Below are 24,642 nucleotides of genomic sequence, written 5' to 3' on the forward strand. Positions count from 1 at the left end.
CCCTGACTATGGACAGTCATACAGCTTTATTTAGGCAGAGATCCCTAAAGTTCATGGCCAGCTGTCCTAGTGACTTGAGGGGAACAGGGCAATCTTCTCACACTCATCTCGAGCATCGGGAATGCCAATAGCTTCTCACACTCTGTTCTGTGGCAGATTTTGGCATATGTTTCAAGAGCATTTGAACCTTTTACATATTATTACCATAAACTGTTAAATCCCTTCTGTAATGAGAAGCAAATTTGGAACTAATTAAAGGTAATCTTTCTGGAAAAAAAGTCCTGCTTGGGCTCTTCAGAGTGGGAGAGACTCCATTTTATAATTTCTTTCTGAGAGTTCCCCACTTCCTATTTAGAACTCTTTCAATTATTTATTAGCTTAAGAAAGATACTCATGAAAGGTCCCCTGGGCAGATGAACATACAGTGAAATAAAGTACACTTTCTTATTAGAAGCTTTATCCATTCTGGTGCTCACCAGGCTACAGACTTCAGAGGAACTGGAAAGGATTCAGCCCATCTCTGAATTCCTGTGGTTCCTTGAATCACTAGCAAATTGTTCAGCCATTACTTGATATCTGATTGCTTATAGGTCAAGATATCCAATTCTTAACTGTAAATTCACCGAAGCTACAGACCACGCCATATGTATTTTCCCATGGACTCATCCTTTATCTGACAAGCACATGAATTCCCCTTCAATCCCCATCTCATGAAAGTATCTCGGTTACCACAGTTCTGGGGACCCATGTACTTGATATGGCTCTGCCAGGATGGCCAACTGTCAGCCTTCTCTTTTCATCACACATGTGCTCCAGTTACAGGAACCTTCTCTCACCATCTTGATGGTATCTGGAAAAGTCCTTCAACCACAGGATCTCTGCATGTCCTATCCCCACTGTCTCATTGTTCTCCCTGCATCCTTGCTCTTCTCATCATCACACTTTTCTCCCACCTAGTTAATGTCTATTCATCCTTCAGATACTTTGACTCCTCCTATGTGCCCCTCCCAACATTCCTCACTCCCACACTCATCCAAGTACAGTTCTTTGATATTAGCAATCAGTGAATATCTTCATTTCATTGAAAGTACTTCTTAATATTTATAATTAAAAGTTTTATTGATGCAGCTATTTGATTAATGTCATTCTCCTGACTAGCTCAAAGCTTCCATTAGAGAAAGAACTGTTTTTGCTCATTATTGCATCTTCAGCATTGGACACAGTATTTAGCCCAAAAGAAGGTTGCAATAAATATTTTTGAGTTAATTAATGCTCAACAAGTGTTTTGATTTTCAGTAGTTAAAGCTTTGGTTGTTATTACATTGGTAGATTCAGTAAAGTTTTCTAGAACCAAGATTCAGCATAGGGTTTCCTGTAGTATCTTCAAGTAGTTCCAGTCTGAAACTGTGCTCTAAATAGGTGTAACTGGTATGCAGTAGACAGGTTTGTATAGGATAAAAGTCATTGCCTGGTAGGGCATTTTGAACTAGCGTTCTCATGAGCAGCAGTGTCAGGACAAGCTTGTATGAGTCAGGATAACAAATTAAGAACAGGATTATGGAGTCCTCAGGTGTTGAACAGAAATGAAATCTATGTGATTGGCAAGAGATCTGGAATCCTATTTAGTGAACTTATATTTATTGCAGAAGTTGATGGGCTTGACACTATACTTCACATTATAAGAACAGGATATCTGTAGACAAGTGATTCTGTTCCTTTTCTAGAGTCCTGGGATAGGGGGAGAATGATTAATTATGGTGTGTTGTAGAAAATCCTCTGATAGAGATGCTGCAGGAAGACCCAATTTCACAATCTGTGGCCTTTACAGAAGGCTTCTTGGAGAAGATAACACCTGAGCTGATCCTTGAAGAATGACCAAGAGTTAGGTCATGAGTCTGTATAGTCAAAGCTATGGTTTTCCCAGTAGTCATGTATGGATATGAGAGCTGGACTGTAAAGAAGGCTGAGCACAGAAGAATTGATGCTTTCAAATTGTGATGCTGAAGAAGACTCTTGAGAGTCCCTTGGACTGCAAGAAGATCGAACTAGTCAATCCTAAAGGAAACCAACCCGGAATATTTACTGGAAGGACTGATGCTGAAGCTGAAGCTCTAATACTTTGGCCACCTCATGTGAAAGCCAACTCATGGGAAAAGACCCTGATGCTGGGAAACACTGAAGGTGGGAGGAGAAAGGGACGACAGAGGATGAGATGGTTGGATGCCATCACCAACTCAATGGACATGAATCTGAGCAAACTCTGGGAGATAGTGGAGGAGCCTGGCTTATGCCATCATCCATGGGATTGCAAGGAGTTGGACACGACTCAGTAACTGAACAACAATGAAGTAGGTGTGTACAGAGTAGTAATAAGGACAGGAATAGTAGGTATATTCCCGGTAATGAGCAGGATGTGGGAAGGTCAAAAGACAGAACAGTGCCCAGCATACTTGAGAAACTGGAAACCTCCCATGGATGACTAGATTGTGGAGGTAAAATGGGGCTGGGGGGGGTTAGAAAGCCATAAGCCTGGGGTTAAGGCCATGAACTTGATAGGGGTGGGATTTGAGAAACCACTGCAGAAGGACCAGAGCCATCTGTGACCCAAGCTGTTTAGAAAAGTGGCTTTGCCATTAGAGTGAGAAATGGATGAAAGAGGTGTGAGCTGACAATGGAGCTTATGAAAGAGAGGTCATGAAAAGATGTAGGGGAGTGGTGTTTAAATTTCTGGAAAGGAGATAGACTTTAGGTGTATTGAAAGATAGAGTCAATAGAGGTTGGCCATACCAAATGTAGGCAGTGAAGTAGGAGAAAGTTTCTGACTTTGGCAGTTTGATAAATGATGCTGCCCCTTACCAAGAGAGGTTCCGTACGAGGGAAACAGGTTTTGTTGTCTGGAGGTGGTTAAAGTGGATAAATTGGTTTTAAAGTATATTAAAGGATGTTGAGACTGCTTGCTGGCCCCAAATATCCATGTTCTCTCTTCAAAATCAAATGTCCATGTTTCCTGGAGGCTTTCTCAGCTTGCTTGCACCTGGGTGATGATCATTTAATTACGTGATAGCCAGTGGGATGTAAGCACATCTTTGGAAACGTCTTTCAACCAGTGTTCTCTCTCTCCCTCATTTCCTCAGTTATTCTGTTGGGAATCCAGATGTGTTGGCTAGGATTCCAACAGCCGTCCTAGACCATAAGATAGAAGCTGCATATGGAAGATAGTGAAGCAAGGAGATAAAGTGTCTTGAGACCCTGTTGACTGTAGCCTTTTCAAGCGTGGGTGCCAGTTTGGATACACCAGTATGGATCAGTTAGCTTCTTTCACTAGCCATACCTATCATCACCCAATGGCCTCATGAATAAAGTGACCGTTCTGGGAGAAATGGAGGCTATATCCGGGCTTAGCAGATGGGCTTCTGCTTATCAAGATCAACACTGGGTTCCCAATATGGTGCCCTTTCCTGGGGTGATCATCCAGCTATCTAGTTATGCGTTGTTTATACTGGACCACTCCTATCATGGAAAGGGCAGTGTTTCGTTCCTCCTGGAATAGATAATCACTCTGGATATGGATTTGCCTTCCTTGCTCACAATGCTTCTATCAGAGGTAACGTCTGTGGATTTACAGAATGACTTATAGTATTGTACACAGCGTTGCTCCTCATCAGATCGCTCACGTTATAGCAAGAGTGGGAATGGACCTTGCTTATGGAATTCAGTGGTCTTAACACATTTCTTTGGAGCTTCCCTGGTGGCTTAGATGGGGAAGAATCTGCCTGCAGTGCAGGAGACTCAGGTTCAATCCCTGGGCTGGGAAGATCCCCTGGAGAAGAGAATGACTAACCACTCCAGTATTCTTTCATGGAGAAGCCCATGGACAGACACAACTTACCGACTCACACACACACACACACACACACACACACACACACACACACACACCCCATGTTTCTTACCATCCTGAAGCAGCTTGTTTGCTAGAGTTCTGAAATAGCCTTTGGAAGACTCAGAATCAACAGAATATATAATCTTTCTCTCTCTCTCTCTTGATTTCTTGGTCTCTCTCTGTGTCTCTTTAAATGTGTGTATATATGTGTGTGTATATATATATCCATATCTATAGAGACCTTGGAGTTGTTTCAGTCTTTTTAGATTCCCTTCATTGTTTCACCTCACCTCATTTCTTGAGATGGACAGGCGACCCTCTGACTTCCTGGTACCCATGAGGCAGAGGAGGCGGTTTACTGGCTAATGATTCATCATCTAGAGCTGTCAGAGTCTCAAAGTGAAAGTCACTCAGTCTGTTTGATTCTTTGCAACCCATGGACTGTAGCCTGCCAGGTTCCACCGTCCATGGAATTCTCCAGGCCAGAATACTGGAGTGGGTAGCCGTTCCCTTCTCTAGGGGATCTTCCCAACCCAGGGATTAAACCCAAGTCTCCCACATTGCAGGCAGATTCTTTACCATCTGAGCCATCAGGAAAGCTCAAGAATACTGGAGTGGGTAGCGGTTCCCTTCTCCAGGGCATCTTCGTGACCCAGGAATCAACCTGGGGTCTCCTGCACTGTAGGTGGATTCTTTACCAACTGAGCTACCAGGGAAGGGCCCTAGAGCTGGGATTGCCCAAATTTGGTGGATTCCAGATTCTCATACGTCCTTGAGTGGTTCAGGGCCCTTGAATGCATAGCCTTAGCAAGGGTGGTTATGGTATGATGACTTACTTTGGTCATTACAACTGTCCTCCACAGGTATGATTATGTTGTCAATGATATAATCCAAAGCCATTAAAAATACTTCTGCGTGAAGAGTAGGTTTTATTATTAATTTTTTCTCTGTATTAAGGGAAGTGGTAAAACATACTAGCTTTATATTCCAAGATTTTAAATCTAAGAGATATGAATGCATTATGACCTGTGTAACCTTAGGGAAATTACTTAACCTCCCTGAAGACGCAGTCTCATAATTTGTAAAATGGAGGTTAAAATGCATTACCTTCATTACCAGGCTGCTTAAAAGAGAAAATAAAGGATGTGCGTGCATATAGTGCTTAGTAAACTGTAAGGGTGTAGTAAATAATGGCTGTTACTGTTTTAAAAGTCAAACTACTGCCATGTGAGGGTCCAAACCTTTATGATATTAAAAAGTTCATTCCCCAAAAGAAGGTGTCTCCACTGATCTCCGGGATTTTTCTCCAGGCCATGCCATCAATCCTTTCTATCCTTTGTTCAATACCTATAGGGAGAAGCTAATGTGTTTAACTCATCTGTGTTAATGGTTTAATTTGTTTCCCCTCCCAAGTAACCTTTGCCTTGCATCAGGGAGACTCTCAGGGCCCTAATGAAAAGTGGTGACTAATGTGAGAACGTCAGGCACCCGGCAGGGCCAGAGAACAAGATGCCCCTGGGTTAGGGGCTCATTTCCAGGGGAGCTGGAGCAGGAGGGTTCGCTCAGCCTGCCCCTGGGTGAGGCTGGCCTTGTTCTGCAGAAGAATAAATCTGTAAAATCAATACCAGCTCCTGTTGTTTTCAAGTTTTACTCCTTGCCTTTAGGTGCAGACACACAATGGGCACTCAGTAAATATTTATTGAATGCAGATGGGAGAAGAAGGGGGGTCAGCAAGGGTGGGGATTGAGAGGCTCTCTTCAAGAGGTCAAGGGCACACGTGAGAAAAGATGACGTGGAGCAGAGCGCTGACTCAGCATGATTTCCTGTCATTGTATTTCCTCTCACTTTTATCATTATTTCACTCCTTATTAGTTGACTCTTTATTTTTCTTAGTCTATGACAAAGAACACAGTAGTTCGAGCTAACCTCACCAGTCCAGAGTAAAAACTAAGACCATTCATTTAATGTTGCTAATTAACATAGCATCTGCCATTTAACTGATTGAATACTTGGCCATAGTTGAAAATATAATGTTATAAAACTAATTCTAGATATGACACTGCATTGTGGGGAAGGAAAGTGCATTGTTTATTCTGGTCTGTGCGGCATGGAGTCCAGGGCAGCTAGTCTTCAAAACACCTGAACTCCCCAATGGGTTTTAGGAAAGCATTTTTAAAGGAAGGGTGATGGAGGGGTATTGCAGGGTGTGTGATCAGCTCCTGCACAATTCTCTAATTCATTGACGGTGAGGTGCCAATGTTGAGGGCAGTGTCACAGGGGTTAACGTCACCGATCCTTAGGCTCCGATAGGGCTGGGGGCTTCATGCTCATCATGTTCATCAAGTACTTAACTTCTTCCATTTGATATGGGGTTTTAGCATCTGTGAAACAACTCAGCAAATCTGTATCTGACATTATTATTTACTTACTTAAAAGAGGAGCTAAAGCAGAGGATATGGGGGAGAGACCTCTCCCAGGAAGGTCTCATAGGGTCCTGCTTAGTTACAGTGTTACACATTAATAACTGGAAGAACTTTGTGTCCCATACATTTTGAACTTTGTTTCTCCCCAGCTGGTGCTGAAAGCTATATGATACCACGATCTCTGGCCCCACACTTTGGTGTCATGACCCCACCTGAGTTGGCAGCATGGAGATTCAGACTCGTCCTGGAAGCCATTCCCAGACCATGACAAGCAGCTAATACTTAATTAAATGTGGCAGTGACTGTGAACCATATTAATAGAGCCAATAAACTTGAACCAATTCAGCCTCCTCTTAGAGGTTCTGAAAAATGGACACTCTGTCACAAGGGAGACTCTTTTGCAAGAGAGACCAGTTGCAGTGGAAAGAAAGAGACAGTCATCTTAATTGAGACTTGATTAAAACATCTGATCTTTGGCAAATGTTATGAAAATATAGAAATATGAACACACTACTGGGCATTAGGAAGGGCCCTGAAACTTCGGCCTCATTAGCTTCAGGACTAAACTGCCCCTGGGGCCTTTGCTTCTTAAGTACCATATTTTTGAGCATCCCTGTGCTGCAGGGCTCAGATTTTAATTTTTCTTTCTTATTTTGGTCCTGCTCGTTCCCTTCCTTAATGATTTCACCCAGTTCCCTGCCTCTAAGTACTGTATCTACGTTTAGACAATGTCTACTCCCTAGAGCTTCAGAATCCCATGTCTAAGTATCTTTTCAGGATCTCCTACTGGATGTCACTCAAACTCAGCATCACTGCACTGAACTCTGATTCTTGCTCTATGAACCTTTACTTGTAGGCTTCTCAGTTAATGACAGCTTTATCTTTTCAGAGTGACTTTCTTGGACATGGCTAATGCTGTCCTTCACCTTATGGCAGCAGAAACCTCCTCAAGGGCCTTTCTGCTGCTTCTGTGGTTCTCAGCACACCAGCCTCTAAAATGTGAATCGTTTTGTGAAATGGAATATTTCCTGCCATATCAGCAAACGAGAATGTCACAGCTATCCTCAGTTCCAGCCATCCACATATGGGCTGGTGAGCCCTAAGGGAATTCACGGAGGAGAAGTGTGCCTGCTAACAGGCCACATCAACTCCCTGAAGACAGGGGATGCAAAAACTCAGGATGCTGGCCCCAGAGAGCTGAGATGCATGTGAAAGGAAAGATTTCGGTAAGCCCAGAGGCTTGCATCTTCCTAGATGTGGAAGAGTGCAAATTCCTTAGTTTGAGATACCTGGTTTCCTTAATTGACAATAATCTTTGATGTTCAGACTGTCTGCCCCCTCTGCTGCAAACTTTCATGGAGCCTGATTCCTTCCCCTCCTCCTTTCTTCCTCTGAGTAGTTTTTCAGGGTTAGTTGAGATGCTGCCTCCTGGGCTTGAAGTCCTAAAAGTTTCCCACCAAATAAAATACTCTCTGCTTTTCAGTTGTGAATTTTTTTTTTTTAGTTGGTATAGGGTCTTGTCATTCTTCTGCTCAAACCTAGTTCCCTCCTAGAAGCCAAAGGTGATAAAGTGGCCGGAAAGGCCCTAGTGACCTGGCCTCACACCGTCAGGCCTCTCACACCCTTTCCCTGTCTCATTGCTGCAATGACCCTGGCTTCTTGAGGCTCGTGGTCGTGTAGCCACACGTTCCGGGAAACAAACTCACTCCAAAGGACAATGCAGATAGTGGAGTGCAGTCTATTACACTGACTGGCCCAAGGCAGAGTCTCCTCTTAGCCAAGGACCCCGACCAGTTTTTTGTGAAAACCTTATATACCTTAACTGTATGTGTCCAAACCCACCTCCCCAAATTCCTTGGAACTAGTCTGAACAAAGGAAAAGAAAGATACAATCAAAGTTAACCCGTGATTCATACGCCTTCAACCTAGGTAGTTAACGGTGGACAATTATCAATAGACCTGTGGTCATACCCCAAGAAGCATGATAGAATGTATGATTCTATTCGGTTACACAGATAATTAGGGTTTTTTTTTTTGTTGTTGTTGTTTTTTTTTTTTTTTTTAGGCGATGGGAGAGTCTAGGTACGAGCCCTGGGGCTCTTCCTTCCAGGGGCCTGGTTTTCCAGCTGGTTTGTCATTTCCATAGATACTGGGCACAGAGCTCAAAGTCCACAGTCCGGCCCTAGATGGAGTCCTGCTTTCAAAATGGAACCTGTTCTGTCTGTTTCCTCCTTCAGTGGAACATACCAGGTGAGAGTCTTAGGGCCTTCATCTCAGGTATTTACTTCGATAACTTCCTTCCCTCCGAGTATATCCTCAAGTCTTACATCCCCAGGGACACTGTCCTGGCCATCCTGCAAACGCAGCCACTCAGCATCTCTCATCCTTCTTACCTTGCCCTGCTGCTTCTGCATTACCGTAGCACTCCTCACTGGCTAGCATCTAATATATCTACATACTAATCATGTTGATATTTTTATAGTTGCTGGTATACTATATTATTAGTAGCTTACTGTCTCGCCCCCCTAGTAGACTGTAAACACCACAAGGACAGGGATCTTGATCTTTTTTAATGCTCTGCCCCATGAGGCTAGAAATTCATCTGGTTCGCAGAAGAACAAACTAACCTGTGAGATAGGTTCTACCATTTTTATAGATTAAAAAAAGAAGATCAAAGTAGTAGAAGTTGAATTCAAACTCAGAGAGCCCACAGAGCTTGCACCCTTAGCCAGTGCACAGTGTCACCATGCAGCGTATGGACGGGCAAGGCAACCAACGGGGAGGAGGGCTGGTGGCCCTGGGGGCTGGGGGCCCCTGCACCTGTGTGCTCACCCCAGGTTGGTAACATCTGAGCTAAATGCCAGTCTCAGAGATGAATGTTCCTGGATTAAAACTTAATGCTTCCAAAAATAAGCCACTTATATATATGAAGTATAATTATGACTTTATGATTTTCCCAAGGAAATAGTCATATTCTCTCCCTATTCTGTGTATTCTATCTGGCCCTTTGCAGAGCTCAATTACTTTCACCAAAAGATAAAGGATGCACTGGGCTATGATTCTCTGCTAATGAGAGACAGGAAAATCACAACAATATTTCCAAACACAGTATTACAACAACACCTTGTTCGGAAGGTCAGGGTGATTTGCATGAGGTAAGAATCTCCTGATTAGGTGGAAAAGCTATTCCTGAGGGACATCAGTACCAGTAGAGAGCTGGCTTCTATAATCTGGGTTCTGGAAACTATTTATATACTGTGGTTTATTTGAGAAGAAAAATCTATTAAGATTATAGCAGTTTTTACTATGCCTCCATCATCTCTGAGTATAGATCAATGCAGAAGAATTTTTCAGGCATGCAATGGGCTGGGATGAGCCATTTTTGAGCCTGTATTTCTGATAAGCCACATATTAATACCACGAGTGTGTTTCTGGACTCTTGCAAAGCCTTATATCTAGTCTCCTTGCTTTCCTTTGCCCATGTCCTCTGGTATACCACTCCTAAAACTACCTTTCAAGAACATAGACTTCTCTACTTTTAAACCCTCCATGCATTCGTTACCTGCTCTATAGGGAGTATATACATTTATATGTGCCATCCAGTCAGTTAATCTGGGCAGACTTACTATTTCCTCTGCCCTACCCCACACTGAGCTTCCCTGGTGACTTAGTGGTAAAGAATCTGCCTGGAATGCAGGAAACCAGGTTGGATCCCTGGGAGATCCCTTGGAGAAGGGAATGTCTACCCACTTCAGTATTCTTGCCTGGGGAATTCCAAGGACAGATGAGGCTTGTGGGGTACAGTCCATGGGGTTGCAACGAGTCCAACATGGACTGAGCAACTAACACTTTCACTTCCATATCCCCACTTTACTTTCTGTTTCTGGATCACAGTGCATCCCCAAGAACCCATCTATGGAAAGTCCTTTTCTCTGGCTCTGTCCAGCCAAGTTATACCCGACTTTTGAGAAGGAGCAGAAATGTTACCACTTATAGGAAGCCTTCCCAGCTACATCTCAGCCCTCACCAGCCCCAGCAAATTTACAAACAGACACACAGATACATACCGTAGAAATAATAGTATTCTGTCCTTCCACAGGCCTTCGTTCGTACTTCAGGGACTGGTGGTATTGCTTTTGTTTGGGTGATTTCCCTTTATTTTGTCCTGATTTGTAGAATCGCCAAAAATCTCAGAGAACTGGAAAATTCCTTTGGGTGCTTCTGGATGGTTCGTGGGTTTCAGCGTGTCTAAACTACTCATAATGGGGATTGTTATGTGAAAGGTGACTTGGGGGAGCACAGAAAAAGTGAATGGAAAGATCTTTAGCGCCCATCTGTGCAGTCACACACACTCTCCCTTATTGAGTTCAACAAGCCTTTATGGAGTCCCGTTTCCGTTGTGCATCATGCAGGCCTGGAGCTGACCTAGTGCCCACACAGGCCACCACCTGCCCTCCTGGATCTCAGTGCACAGGAAACAGTGGTTCTGCCTCGATGGGTGGGCAGGCTACAACCATGCTGCGGCCTTTACTAGTTCTTTAGCTAGAAGACGAAAGAAAGGCTTTGTGTTTTATTTACCCTGATCTCCTACATTGACTTTAATAAATTTTCATTAATTAGAATGATAAAAACTTCTTTGCACATGGAGGTGATCAATAAACAGCTGATGATGGAAAGATGGAGGGAGAGAGATGGAGTGGGACAGAGGGAGGTCTCTTGGTTACCAAACCATCTAAAGCTTCTGGTCCTAACTGGAGAGAAATCATGGTCTTCTTCACATCAAAAGATGGTACTGCAAACTCTTGCAACACTGGCACCCAAACCAGTGTAAGAATAAAAGTAAGACCCAAATGAAATAAACAAACTAAAACTCCTGGCAAAGAGCCTAAGTATCAGACGGAAGCATTCCCTCATGATTCCATCATCACTAGGATGATGTAATTGCTCAACCTGTCTCCCCCTTGTTGTTGTTTAGTTGCTCAGTCCTGTGGGACTCTTTGCAACCCCATGGACTGTAGCAGGCCAGGCTTCCCTGTCCATCGCCCACTCCCAGAGCGCGCTCAGACTCATGTTCATTGAGTGGGCAATGCCATCCAACCAGCTCTTCCTCTGCTGCCCCCTTCTTCTGCCTTCGGTCTTTCCCAGCATCAGGGTCTTTTGTGAGTCGGCTCTTCGCATCACGTGGCCAAAGGATCGGAGCTTCAGCTTCAGCATCAGTCCTTCCCATGAATATTCAGGATTGATTTCCTTTAGGATGGACTGGTTTGATCTCCCCCTACATCTTTTTAAGTGACTTCCAAAAAACACATTCTCTTGGGGTTTGCATGCCTAGGAGGCTTTGGAGATTAGATGGAGGGAAACAGAATACATTTAAGAGGACCATAATTCTCTCTCTTGCCTTTCCCCCCCTATTCCTATGGGCTCTGGAAACTTCAGGGTCTTATTTAACGCCAAGCAGTGCAGGTGGGGTAAAGACCTACTTGCGTCATGAAAATCCCGCCGCAGTTGGCAGCGTTGAGGGCTGGAGGGTGGGAAGGAAGAGGAAAAGAAGCTTTCAGTGCTGATTGAGACAAGAACCGCACAGACAAGACCCTGGAGGCTCTTCCAATGGGCGCAAAGGGAGCCGAATGGTGGGGCTGATTCAGAAGTATCAGAGCGGCGCGGGAGCCTCTGCTTGGCTCTGCCCATTACAAACTCAATCGCCAGGCTTTGAGCGCTGCAAGCTCACCCCTCAGGCGCATGCGGTCTTTGCCGAGGACAAACTCGAATTCTCCTTCCTCTCCGTGGTGTTTCTTTACCTGTCCTCCAAGAACCCGGGGAAGGGGAAGATTCTCGGAGATTGGCGAAATTTTTTTCTGCACTCTGTATAACCCTGTTCTGTCTCAATCATCTCAATATACAAAAAGTCGATTTGGAGAAAGGTTAGCATAAAAACAGAACAGCTAAACTGCGAGGGCTGTTGAATTTTTAATCCGCCAAGCCTTTTCTCCCCCTCTCTATTTATTATCTATTTTCAAAGCCCCGGCGGAAAGGGATTGCCTAAACCTCATTCATTAGCAGCCATTCAAAAGGCTTCGCCTGGAAGCCCAACTAGGGGAAAAGCAGGAGCGAGTTTTTAGAAAAATTTTCTAAGAGTCAAGAATGAGATTAGCCAGGAAACGTTTAGCATTGAAGGGAGACGTACAAGTATTAGAAATGATGACTCGGTGATTGCTGCAGACACAGCTCTCTGGCCACGCATCCTGGGGCTTTTATTCCTGTGATCCTGGCCTAGCCTCCCTGGCGGGACATCCCTCAAAATCTAGACCCAGGGACGTGTACCGGCCGCTTCCGAGCAGCAGCTTTTGTTTGTTCGCTTCTCTTGACGCAGTGAATTTCACCTGTGCCCTCAGGTGATGGGATTTGTTTCTCTTCTTCCAAAAGCTTCTGGCTTTTCTTCTGGGGGCGGGGGGAAGTGTCCAGAGGGGCTCTGCGCTTGCTCGCAGCCAGGCTCCTCCCTGCCTCTATGTCTCCCCAGCGTGAGCCTCCTGAACTCTCACCCACCGCTCATCTTCCTACGGAACACCTTAAGTGGAGAAGGAGCCTGCGAAAGGGTACAAATTCTCCTTGGGCCTCTGGTGACTGGAGTTTTACATTGTCACCCTGGCCCACATTCAGCCGTTAGCAATTTGTTCAGACTTTTAGCTGATTTGTCCCTTCAAGTGTATGTGTGTGGTGCCCAGAAGCATCTCTCCTCCGTGAACAGGTGTGTGCATTCTTCTCCCTAGAGGGTCTTGCCTTCCCTTACAGTCTGAGTTACTTGTAGTTTTGTAACCTCAGCTTTCTGGTACAATTGAGACAGTTGTCAGCTTGCAAATTATGTCGTGTGTGTGTGTCTCTGTGTTGATGTGGTTGTAGATGGCTGCTGTTCTTTTCAGCTTTCTACATCCTGCGAAGAAGACCTGCATCCTACGGAGAAGACAGACTTAAGGGATATGTTCACTGAACTCAGTTTCAAGACTTACGTTCTGAGGGGGTGCTTTCAGATTGCATTTCATCCAGAGGAGAGTGATTAGGGGGTGGCTTGGCCAGGAAGCCACTGGTAAAGAAACTAGAAACGTCTGAACTGATGATAAATGGTCTAAGGGGAAAACTTAAAATATTCTCAGGGCAGCCATTTGGGAGCAAGGAGACATTTCGCTGATATGGCCACGACTCCAGAGGCCAGAAGTAAAAGGGTGGAGATCCCAGGGAAACAGATTTCTGCTTAGTACAAGGGGAACATGTTCTACTGAATCAAGGGAGCTGTTAAAGCTGGATGGAGTGTGTTTTTGAGGTCATGATCTCACCCTGTGATGATGAAAATGGTACAGTTGAGTTTGCATGAAAATTTGTCAGAATATTTTTAAAGCTAGCTTTAGTGTTCAGCTCAGAGTTTGAGATAGATGAACTGTGCCATGGTTTAACCACTTATAAGGAATCAATTCTGTTTCAGCCTCTCTTTAAAGTTAATTCTTGGTTCCAGAGTAAGAACCCACCGCTTTAAATTCCTTACTTACGTGGTTAAAGAAAGTTATGACTTCTTAAGACAAAGTGTACACACCATAGTCTTCAGCACTTAGCTGTTAAACTGGGGTGTTTTTTGATGTGATTCGAAACAAGTATTACAAATCTTTGGTAGTGTTAGGGGAGTTTTCTACTTGGACTGGAATCTTTATCAAAATGTTTAGAAGTAAATATTAAAATTGAAGACAAGATAATGATGATTGAGTCCAGCAAAGTAACATAAATTTGTGCAAGAGTAAGTTGAATGACTTTTTAGGGCCCAGATTAAGAGACCATAAAAGGTCAAAATCATTTGGTTTTGAGGAGAGAAAAAGGGAGCGATGATATTAGCTGATATGGCTCAGGTGTGAATGTATACCTAACGCGAAACACAGGTGAAACACACATGGCTTCTTAGAGAAGAAGGGAAGCTGCAGTATTCCGTGGTGTCTCGGTAAATCAGTCACTCACACTGAACACAGGAACCAGGAAAACCCAGCTGGGGAAGAGGAGACCGTTTGCTGACAGGCCTCCTGAAAGCAGAGCTCCAGATGGTGTCAGACACCAGGTGGCTGTCAGAGCAGGTGTGTGGCCTGTGACTTTGGTTTTTGAGGTGGTGGAGTTGTGTACCAACTCAAGATTTCTGGGCAAAGAATGGAGGTGATTTGCTGATACTAGAAATCATGCTGCCGGAGCAGAAATCGCTTCTGTGATAGATAGTACATCCGGTTCTTGCCTCATATGTATTCTATATTGCAAGATGAAATAGCAAAAATACCTCTTCTTTAAAATGTCATGAAGAAAAAATAAATACATAAAATGTCATGAAGAGGACACTTCAATCCAGGTCAGTATGTACACAGAGGCTCTGGTGGCACTGTTGCAACGTAAGCAACATTTCTGTGCTCTTTCCTCTGTGTTCTCCTTTTATTCTCTCCACCTGAATCCTCTCTCCTTATGTGGCTCCTGGCGTTTCCTTGTTTACCATTTGGAAGTAATGTTGGGTTTATAAAGACCAATTTGGCAGATTTATTAAAGCTGAGAAGGGGGATGAGTGGCAGATCTTTAGAGGAAATCACTGGACCTCCTCTACATCTAAAACAGCTTCTACTCAGAGTGGTGGACTTTGTGTCTCATACTTCAGTTCAAAGCATAAAACCTAGCAGTGTGAATAACTAATATGTGCAATATTCAGGGAATATGTTAATTTTTCTGCTACCCCTCTGTCCTGCATTTTGAGTATTTCTCTGCGCTCCATACTTCCTCAAGAACATTTCCTAGAGAGTCTCCAAAATGAAGTTGGGGGAAGAAAATGGAAATTGATGTGGTTTGCTGATTTTACTTTATTTTATTTAGTATAGGTAACTCACAATATTATGCTAGTTTCGGGTATCTAGCATAGTGATTCAGTATTTTTTTAAGATTATATTCTGTTATAGGTTATTATGGGGTACTGGGTATAATTCCTTGTATTATACAGTATATCTTGTCACCTATTTATTTTATGCATAGTAGTTTGTTTCTTAATCCCAGCCATAAAAAGGAATGCATTTGAGCCAGTTCTAAAGAGGTGGATGAACCTAGAGTCTAAGAGTGAAGGAAGTCAGTAAGAGAAAGACAAATATCTTTTATGAATGCGTATATACGGAATCTAGAAAAATGGTACTGAATAATTTATTTACAGGGCAGCAGTGGAGAAACAGATATAGAGAATGAGCTTATAGACATGGGGAGAGGGGAAGACAGGGTGAGATGTATGGAAAGAACAATATGGAAACTTACATTACCATATGTAAAATAGATAGCCAAAGGGAATTTGCTGTGTGGCTCAGGAAACTCAAACAGGGGCTCTGTATCAACCTAAAGTGGTGGGATGGGAGGGAGATGGGACGGAAGTTCAAAAGGGAAGGGGGGTATATGTATACCTATGGCCGATTCATGTTGAGGTTTGACAGAAAACAAAATTCTGTTAAGCAAGTATCCTTCAATTAAAAAATAAATTAATTAATTTATCCCATACCTTGATCTCATCCTTTCCCTTTCCCCCTTGGGTAACCCGCCTGGTAACTAGATTCTTGTTTGTGTCTGTGAGTCAGTTTGTTTTGTAAGTACGTTCATTTGTATTTTTTAGATTCCACATATAAGGGATAATCATGTAGTATCTGTCTTTTTCTGTCCAGCATGTTTCACTAAGCATAATATTCTCTAGGCCCATCCATGTTGCTGCAAATGCCAGTATCTCATTCTTTTTATGGCTGAATAATAATTCATTTGGTGTATATGTCAAGTCCTCTTAAGCCAATTATCTGTTGACGGCCACTTGCATTACTTCCATGTCTTGGCTGTTGAAAACAGTGCTGCTATGAACATTGGAGTGTATGCATCTTTTCAAATTAGCGTTCTTATTTTTTTCTGGTATAGACCCAGGAGTAGAATTGCTGGGTCATATGGTAGTCCCATTTTTTTTTTTCTTTTTTAAGGAATCTTCATACTGTTTTGCCACCAACAGTGTACATGGGTTCCCTTTTTGCACATCCCCTCAAACATTTGTTATTTAAGACTTTTATAAAGTTTTATTTTTAGTTGGAGAATAATTGCTTTATAATATTGTGGTAGTTTCTGTAGTATAGCAGTGTGAATCAGCTGTAAGTATATATGTACCTGCTCCCTCTTGAACCTCCCTCCAACTCCCATCCTTCCACCTCCCCCAGCCCCCATCCTTCCACCCATCTAGGTCGTCACAGAGCACTAGCTGAGCTCCCTGTGTCGTACGCCAGCTTCCCACTGGGCCACGCCTTTTACAGTGGTGATGGATTTGTTTCAGTGTTGCTCTCTCAATTCATCCCACCTTCTCCTTCTTCTGCTGTGTCCACAAGTCGGGTCTCTATTCCTGCCCCGCAGACAGGGTCATCAGCACCATTTTTCTAGATTCCAAATGGTATATGTCAATATATATTTCTTTTCCTGACTTACTTCACTCTCTGTAAACAAACAGATTCTAGTTCAACTGATTCATTCTCTTCCCTTTCTTATGGATTAGTCATAGTCCATTGTGTTTATGTTCAACTTCTTTATCCATTCATCTGTCAATGGGCATCTAGGTTGCTTCCCTGTCCTGTCTATTGTAAAGAGTACAACAGTGGAGTACATGTGTCTCTTTGAATGGATAGTTTTCTCAGTGCCTATGCCCAGGAGTGGTATTGCTGAGTCATATTGTAATTTTAGTCCAAGAGTTTTAAGAAATCTCCATACTGTCCTCCATAGTGGCTGTATTGATCTACATTCCCACCAGAAGTGCAAGAGGGTTCCCTTTTCTCCACATCCTCTCCTGATTGTAGACATTTTAACGATGGTCATTCTGACTGATGTGAAATGATACCTGATTGTAGTTTAGATTTGCATTTCTCTAAAAGTGAGCAATGTTGAGAATCTTTTCATATGTTTATTGGCCATCTGTAAGACTGAACTGAACTGAACTGAAGACTATTTATAGACTTTGATTGTAGCCATTCTGACAGGTGTGAGGTGATGCCTCGCTGTGGTTGCATTTCTCTGATAGAGAGGTTGCGCGTGTGCCTATTATTCATCTGTGTATTTTTTTTTGGAAAATGTCTATTCAAGGCTTTTGCCCATTTTTGAATTCAATTTTTATGTAGAGTTGTATGAGTGATTTGTATATTTTGAATAGTAACCCCTTGTTCGTCATATCGTTTGCAAATATTTTCTCCCATTCTATAGACTGTATTTTTGTTTTATTGATGGTTTCCTTTGTTATGCAAAAATTTTAAATTAACTAGGTCACATTTCCTTCTTTTTAGTTTTATTTCATTTGCTTTATATGACAGAATAGTGCTATGATTTATGTCAAAACGTGTTCTCCCTGTGTTCTCCTCTAGGAGTTTTATGATGTTAATCTCGCATTAAGGTCTTGAACCATTTTGAATTCATTTCTGTATATGGTGTTAGAGAATGTTCTAATTTCATTTTTTACATGTAGTGGTCCCATTTCCCTAGTACCACTTATTGAGACGCTTTTCTCCATTGTACATTCTTGCCTCCTTTTCCATAGATTAATTGACCCTAAGTGCATGAGTTTATTTCAGGGCTCTCTATTCTCTTCCACTGATGTATCTATTTGTGTGCCAATACTATGCTGTTGTGATTATCATAGCTTTGTAGTATAGTCTAAAGTCTGGGAGGACTATTCATCCAGCTTTGTTATCTTGTTTTAGGATTACTTTGGCAATTCTAGGTATTTTGTAGTTTCATATATATAGTGTAGCAGTATTTGTTCTAGTTTGGGGAAAAGTGTCCTAGAGATTTTGTCCTAGGGATTAGATTAAATCTACAGATCTCTTTGGGTAGTATGGCCATTTTAATACTAGAATCCTTCCAACTCAAGAACATGGGATGTCTTATAATATCTTTGGCCCCTCTTTAGTTTCCTTCATCATTGTTTTATAGTTCTAGTGTATAGGTCTTTAACCTCCTTGGTTAAGTTTATTCCTCTGTGTGTCTCGGTATCATTTTAAATAAGATTTTTTAAAAAATTCTGATTTCGTTACTGGTGTATAGACATAAAACAGATCTGTGTTTATTCATCTTGTAATCTACTAACCTTGTGGAATTCATTAATTAATTCTAACAGTTTATGGGTGAAGGCTTTATGGTTCTCTATGTGTAGAGTATCATGTCATCTGCAAATAGTGACAGTTTTATCTCTTTCCAATTTGTATACACTTTATTTTGTTCTGACTGACTGTTGTGGCTAGGACTTCCAATATCATTTTAGGGAGAAGAGGTGAGAAAGGCCTTCCGTGTCATTTTTTCCTGAATTTAGCAGGAAGGCTTTCACATTTTCACTGATGAGTATCATGTTGACTGTGTGTTGGTCATAAATGGCTTTTATTATGTTGATATTTGTTCCCTCTAGACCCACTTTAATGAGACTTTTTTGTTACGAATGGATGCTAAATTTTATCAAATGCCTTTTCTGCATCTATTGAGATGCTCATGCGGATTTTCTTTCCTTTTGTTAAGTGTGGTATATCACATTCATTGACTTGCCTGTGTTGAGCCATCCTTGTGACCCTGGGATAAATCCATCTTGATCGTGATGATCCTTTTGATTTTTGTGGATTTGGTTTGCTACTATTTGTTAAGGATTTTTGCATCTGTATTTATTGAAGATACTGGCCTGTGATTTTCTTTTTTTGTAGTGTGTTTGTTTCGTTTATTTTTTAATTTTATTTTATTTTTTTTTAAGAGAAAAAAGGACATGTTTATTTCATCATTTTAACCACAACATAATTTCTTGTCTTTGGGCAACCACCATGCTTTGTCAGGATTTCCAGCAATGTCTTCTTGTTTGTTTGTTTTTATTTATTTATTTTTACTTTACAATATTGTATTGGTTTTGCCACATGTCAACATGAATCTGCCACAGGTGTACACGTGTTCCTAATTCCGAACCCCCCTCCCACCTCCCCACCACCACACCATCCCTCCGGGTCATCCCAGTGCACCGGCCCCAAGCATCCTGCACCCTGTATCGAACCTAGACTGCTGATTCACTTCTTATATGATATTATACGTGTTTCAATGCCATTCTCCCAAATCATCCCACCCTCTCCCTCTCCCACAGAGTCCAAAAGACCGTTCTATACATCTGTGTCTCTTTTGCTGTCTCGCATACAGGGTTATCTTTACCATCTTTCTAAATTCCATATATATGCGTTAGTATACTGTATTGGTGTTTTTCTTTCTGGCTTCACTCTGTATAATCGGCTCCAGTTTGATCCACTTCATTAGAACTGATTCAAATGTATTCTTTTTAATGGCTGAGTAATACTCCATTGTGTATATGTACCACAGTTTTCTTATCCATTCATCTGCTGATGGACATCCAGGTTGCTTCCATGTCCTGGCTATTATAAACAGTGCTGCAATGAACATGGGGTACACATGTCTCTTTGAATTCTGGTTTCCTGAGTGGGTATGCCCAGCAGTAGGATTTCTGGGTCATAATAGTAGCCTTGTAGAATGAATTTGGGGGTGTTTCCTCCTCTTCAGTTATCTGGAATAGTTTGAGAAAGATTGATATAAGTTCTTATATATATATGTTTGGTAGAATTCTGCAGTGATGCTGTCCAGTCCTGGACTTTTATTTGCAGGGAGGGTTTGATTTTTGTTTTAATTGCAGATTCTGCCTCACTTCTGGTGATTGGTCTGTTCAAATTCGTTCTTCTGGACCCAGTCTTAGCAGGAGGTATATTTTTTAATTTTTTTCTAGATTGTCAAGTTTGACACATAACTGTTCATAGAGTTCTCTTCTTTTTATGTATCTCTGTGGTATTGGATTTTATTTTTCCTATGTCATTTCCCTCCCTGGTGGCTCAGATGGTAAAGCGTCTGTCTACAATGTGGGAGACCCGAGTTTGAGACCTGGGTTGGAAAGATCCCCTGGAGAAGGAAATGTCAATCCACTCCAGTACTATTGCCTGGAAAATCCCATGGATAGAGGAGCCTGGTAGGCTACAGCCTGTGGGGTTGCAAAGAGTCAGACACGACTGAGAAACTACAGTTTCATGTCATTTCATATTTTGTTTGAGTCTTCTCTCTTTTCTGCTTGGTGAGCCTGAATAAAGATTTATTACTTTTGTTTATCTTTTAAAAAAGCCAGTTCTTTCATTAATCTTTTTCCACTTTTTGTCTCTGTTTAGTTATTTCCTCTCTGATTTTTCTTCTTTCAGCCTAGTTTGGGCTTTGTGTATTCTTTTTCTAAATCTTTTAGGTGCTAGAGTAGGGTGTTGGTTTGAGACTTTTCATTCTTTTTCAGGAAAGCCTATCTCACTATGAACTTTGCATTTAGAACTGTTTTCGTTGCATCCCATCGATTTTGGAAAGTTGTGTTTTCATTTTTATATTTCTCCAGACGTTGTTAAATTTCCTCTTTGATTTCATCTTTGACCCATTGGTGTTTTACTGGAAAGTTGTTTGGTCTCCACATATTTATTCTTTTTCTCTTCCTTTGTGTAGTCGATTTCTAGTTTCAAACCATTGTGATCAGAAAAGATGTTTAATATATTCTATTCTCTTAATTTTTGTTGAGGCTTGTTTTGTGATGGCCCAGTATGTGGTCTGTTCTGGAGAACATTCCATGCGTACTTCAAAAGAATGTGTGTTCTGCTCTTACAGATGTGATGTCCTGTAGATATCAATTGAATCTAACTGGTCTATTGAGTCACTTAGGACTTTTGTTGCCTTGTTGATTTTCTTTCTGATGATCTGTTGACACATTGATGTCAGTGGGTGTTAAAGCCTCCTACTATTGTATTACTGTCAATTTCTGGTTTATATCTGATAGTATTTGCTTTACATATTTAGTATTTGCTTTACATATTTCAGTTCATTTTCAGTCGCTCAGTCTTGTTCAACTCTCTGCAACCCCATGAATTGCAGCACACCAAGCATCCCTGTCCATCACCAACTCCCAGAATTTACCCAAACTCATGTCCATCGAGTCGGTGATGCCATCCAGATATCTCATCCTCTGTCGTCCCCTTCTCCTCCTGCCCCCAATCCCTCCCAGCATCAGAGTCTTTTCCAATGAGTGAACTCTTCGCATGAGGTGGCCAAAGTATTGGAGTTTCAGCTTCAGCATCAGTCCTTCCAAAGAACACCCAGGACTGATTTCCTTTAGAATGGACTAGTTGGATCTCCTTGCAGTCCAAGGGATTCTCAAGAGTCTTCTCCAACACCACTGTTCAAAAGCATCAATTCTTCAGTGCTCAGCTTTCTTCACAGTCCAACTTACACATCCATAAAGGACCACTGGAAAAACCATAGCCTTGACTAGACAGACCTTTGTTGGCAAAGTAATGTCTCTGCTTTTTGATATGCTGCTTAGCTTGGTCATAACTTTCCTTCCAAGGAGTAAGCATCTTTTAATTTCATGGCTGCAGTCACCATCAGCAGTGATTTTGGAGCCCAAAAAAATAAAGTCTGACACTGTTTCCACTGTTTCCCCATCTATTTCCCATTAAATGATGGGACCATATGCCATGATCTTCATTTTCTGAATGTTGAGCTTTAAGCCAACCTTTTCACTCTCCTCTTTCACTTTCATCAAGAGGCTCTTTAGCTCCTCTTCACTTTCTGCCATAAGGGTGGTGTCATCTGCATATCTGAGGTTATTGATATTTCTCCTGGCAATCTTGATTCCAGCTTGTGCTTCTTCCAGCCCAATGTTTCTCATGATGTACTCTGCATAGAAGTTAAATAAGTAGGGTGGTAATATACAGCCTTGACGTACTCTTTTTCCTATTTGGAACCAGTCTGTTGTTCCATGTCCAGTTCTAAGTGTTGCTTCCTGCCCTGCATATAGGTTTCTCAAGAGGCAGGCCAGGTGGTCTGGTATTCCCATCTCTTTCAGAATTTTCCACCTAAGTGTTTCTATATTGGGTGCATATATATTATATAATATTCTTATATTGATCCCTTCATCACTATACAATGTCCTATGTATCCTTTGTCAGAGTCTTTGTTTTAAAGTCTGTTTGGTCCGATATGGTCTTGCTGCCTCTACTTTCTTGTCACTGCCACTAACATGAAATGTCTTTTTCCATATCCTCAGTTTTAGTCTGTGTGTCTTTCAGCCTGAAGTGAGTCTCTTGTAAGAAGCATATTGAAGGGTTTTGTTTTTGTTTTTGTTCAATCAGGCACCCTATGTCTTTTGACTGAAGCATTCAATCTCTTGACATTTAAAGTAATTACTGATAGGTGTGTACTTATTGCCATTTATTCCTTCTTTTCCGCTTGTTTTGTAGTTACTCTCTGTTCATTTCATCATTTTGTTTTTCCCATTGTGATATGATGACTTTTCTGTGAAATGCTTAAGTTTCTTTCTTTTCTTTGGTATCTATTGTAGGTTTCTAGTTGTGGTTATTGTGGAGTTTATGTATTTTGACTTATAGGTCGATTTGTGATCGTCTAAGTTCAAACACATTCTAAAAGATCTACAGTTTTTATTCTGCTCTCCCACATTTTGTGTGTTTGATGTCCTATTTTATATCTGCACACTTTTCCCTCATCTGTTTACTGTAGTTATTGTTGTGTTTATAATTTTAAAAAATCTGTATACTGGCCTATTAAAGTGATTTTATATTTGCCTTTCCCATTGGAATTTTCCCTTTCCTATAAATATTTGCTTCTTTTCCAGTAAGAGAGGATCCTTCAACATTTTCTTCTAGAGTACTATTAGTATTGCTGGATTCTTTTATTTTTGCTTGAGAAATTCTTTATCTCTTGTATTCTAAATGATAATCTTCCTGGGTAGAGTATCCTAGATTGTAATTTTCCCTTTGGGTTTTTAAATATGTCATGCCCTTCCTCTCTGACATGCAAAGTTTCTGCAGAAAAATCAGCTGATAGTCTTATGTGGATTCCCTCAAATGTGACTCTGTTTTTCTCTTGCTGCCTATAGGAATTCTTCTTTAACTTTTGCTATTTTGGTTATGGTTTGTCTTCATTTGTGGTTGTTTGAGTTCATCTTGTTTGGAACCCTCTGTGCTTTTAGATTTAGTAAGTTTTCAGCCGGAGTTTCCTCAAACATTTTTTGATCCCCTCCTCTTCTTTGTTTTCCTTTTGGGTTTCCTGTTATGTGTATGTCCCATAAATCTCATATGTTTCTTTTTATTATTTGTCTTTCTGTCTCTTTTTTTTTGCCTCATCACAGCTTTTAAGATCCTAGTTTCCCAATCAGACATTGAACCCAGGCCCCCTGCACTGCAAGTACAGAGTCTTAACTATGGGACTGTCAGGGAATTCCTCTGTCTGATGTTCTGATTGGATGATTTGCATAATTTTATCTTCTTAGATCCCTTATGCATTATTCTGTGTCATTTAGTCAGCTATTCATGGCTTCTAGAGTGCTTTTTATCTTAGAAATTGAGCTATATATTTTTGATTGGGTCTTTTTTTTAATAGTTTCTAGTTTTTTGTTAAAATGATCTGAGTTTATACTGGTGTTCTCTGTTAATTCAGTTAGCATGTTTGTTTTCAACTTTCAGAACTCAGGACTTGGAAGGCTGATTTTCTCTGTTTTATTTTTTCAGGGGTTCATTCTTGCTATTTCACTTGGGAGTTATCCCTCTGCCTTTTCAATTTATTAACTTTATAAATTTGGATGGAACAGTTATCTGTTGTGGTCTAGAAGGGGGGTTCTTAACATGAAAGTGTTCCTGTGTTGGCTGTGTGTGCCCAATATTTTTGGTGTGAGGACTGGATTTAATGTGGATGCAGGCCACATCTTTCCCCAGTGTGTGCTGGCCATTATCACTTTGATAGGTGGTTTTGCCTGGTGTTGGAGGATCTGAGGCCTGCACAGAGTGTCAGGTGGGACTTCCTCTCAGCTCAGTGGTAGTCATCATCCTGTTCAGGGTAGGGTCAGCTCACAAGGCTTCTTCAGCCTTTCTGGTCTCCCAGCTGTTATCCCAGCACCAAAGGAACTTGTTTCCTACATGTAGGAGGTCAGGACTGAGACACAATCACCCCGAGTCACTTCCCAGGGTGAGAGACTCTCCATGTCGTCCTTCTTGTCCTCTTAGACACCTTTCAGTGGCACAAATCTGGACCCAATGTTTCCCTCCACCCCACCCATCTTATCCAGTTACTGGAGAAGGAAATGGCAGCCCACTCCAGTGTTCTTGCCTGGAGAATCCCATGGACAGGGGATCCTGACAGCCTCAGTTCAGTTCAGTTGCTCAGTTGTGTCTAACTCTGTGCGACCCCATGGACTGCAGCACTCCAGGC

The 24,642-nt window shown here is 41.7% G+C and overlaps 1 long non-coding RNA gene across 1 annotated transcript in view; it reads left to right on the forward strand.

Annotated features, from left to right (window-relative positions):
- The first annotated feature begins 12,801 nt into the window (after positions 1-12,801).
- Positions 12,802-24,642, forward strand: part of LOC132658481 (uncharacterized) — a 32,972-nt gene continuing 21,131 nt past the window's right edge. Inside the window, exon 1 of the long non-coding RNA XR_009598165.1 lies at positions 12,802-13,051. This is a non-coding gene — a long non-coding RNA (uncharacterized LOC132658481). The remainder of the gene's footprint in view (positions 13,052-24,642) is intronic.

This window comes from Ovis aries, chromosome 23, assembly GCF_016772045.2.
Source record: "Ovis aries strain OAR_USU_Benz2616 breed Rambouillet chromosome 23, ARS-UI_Ramb_v3.0, whole genome shotgun sequence".
Lineage (NCBI taxonomy): Eukaryota > Metazoa > Chordata > Mammalia > Artiodactyla > Bovidae > Ovis > Ovis aries.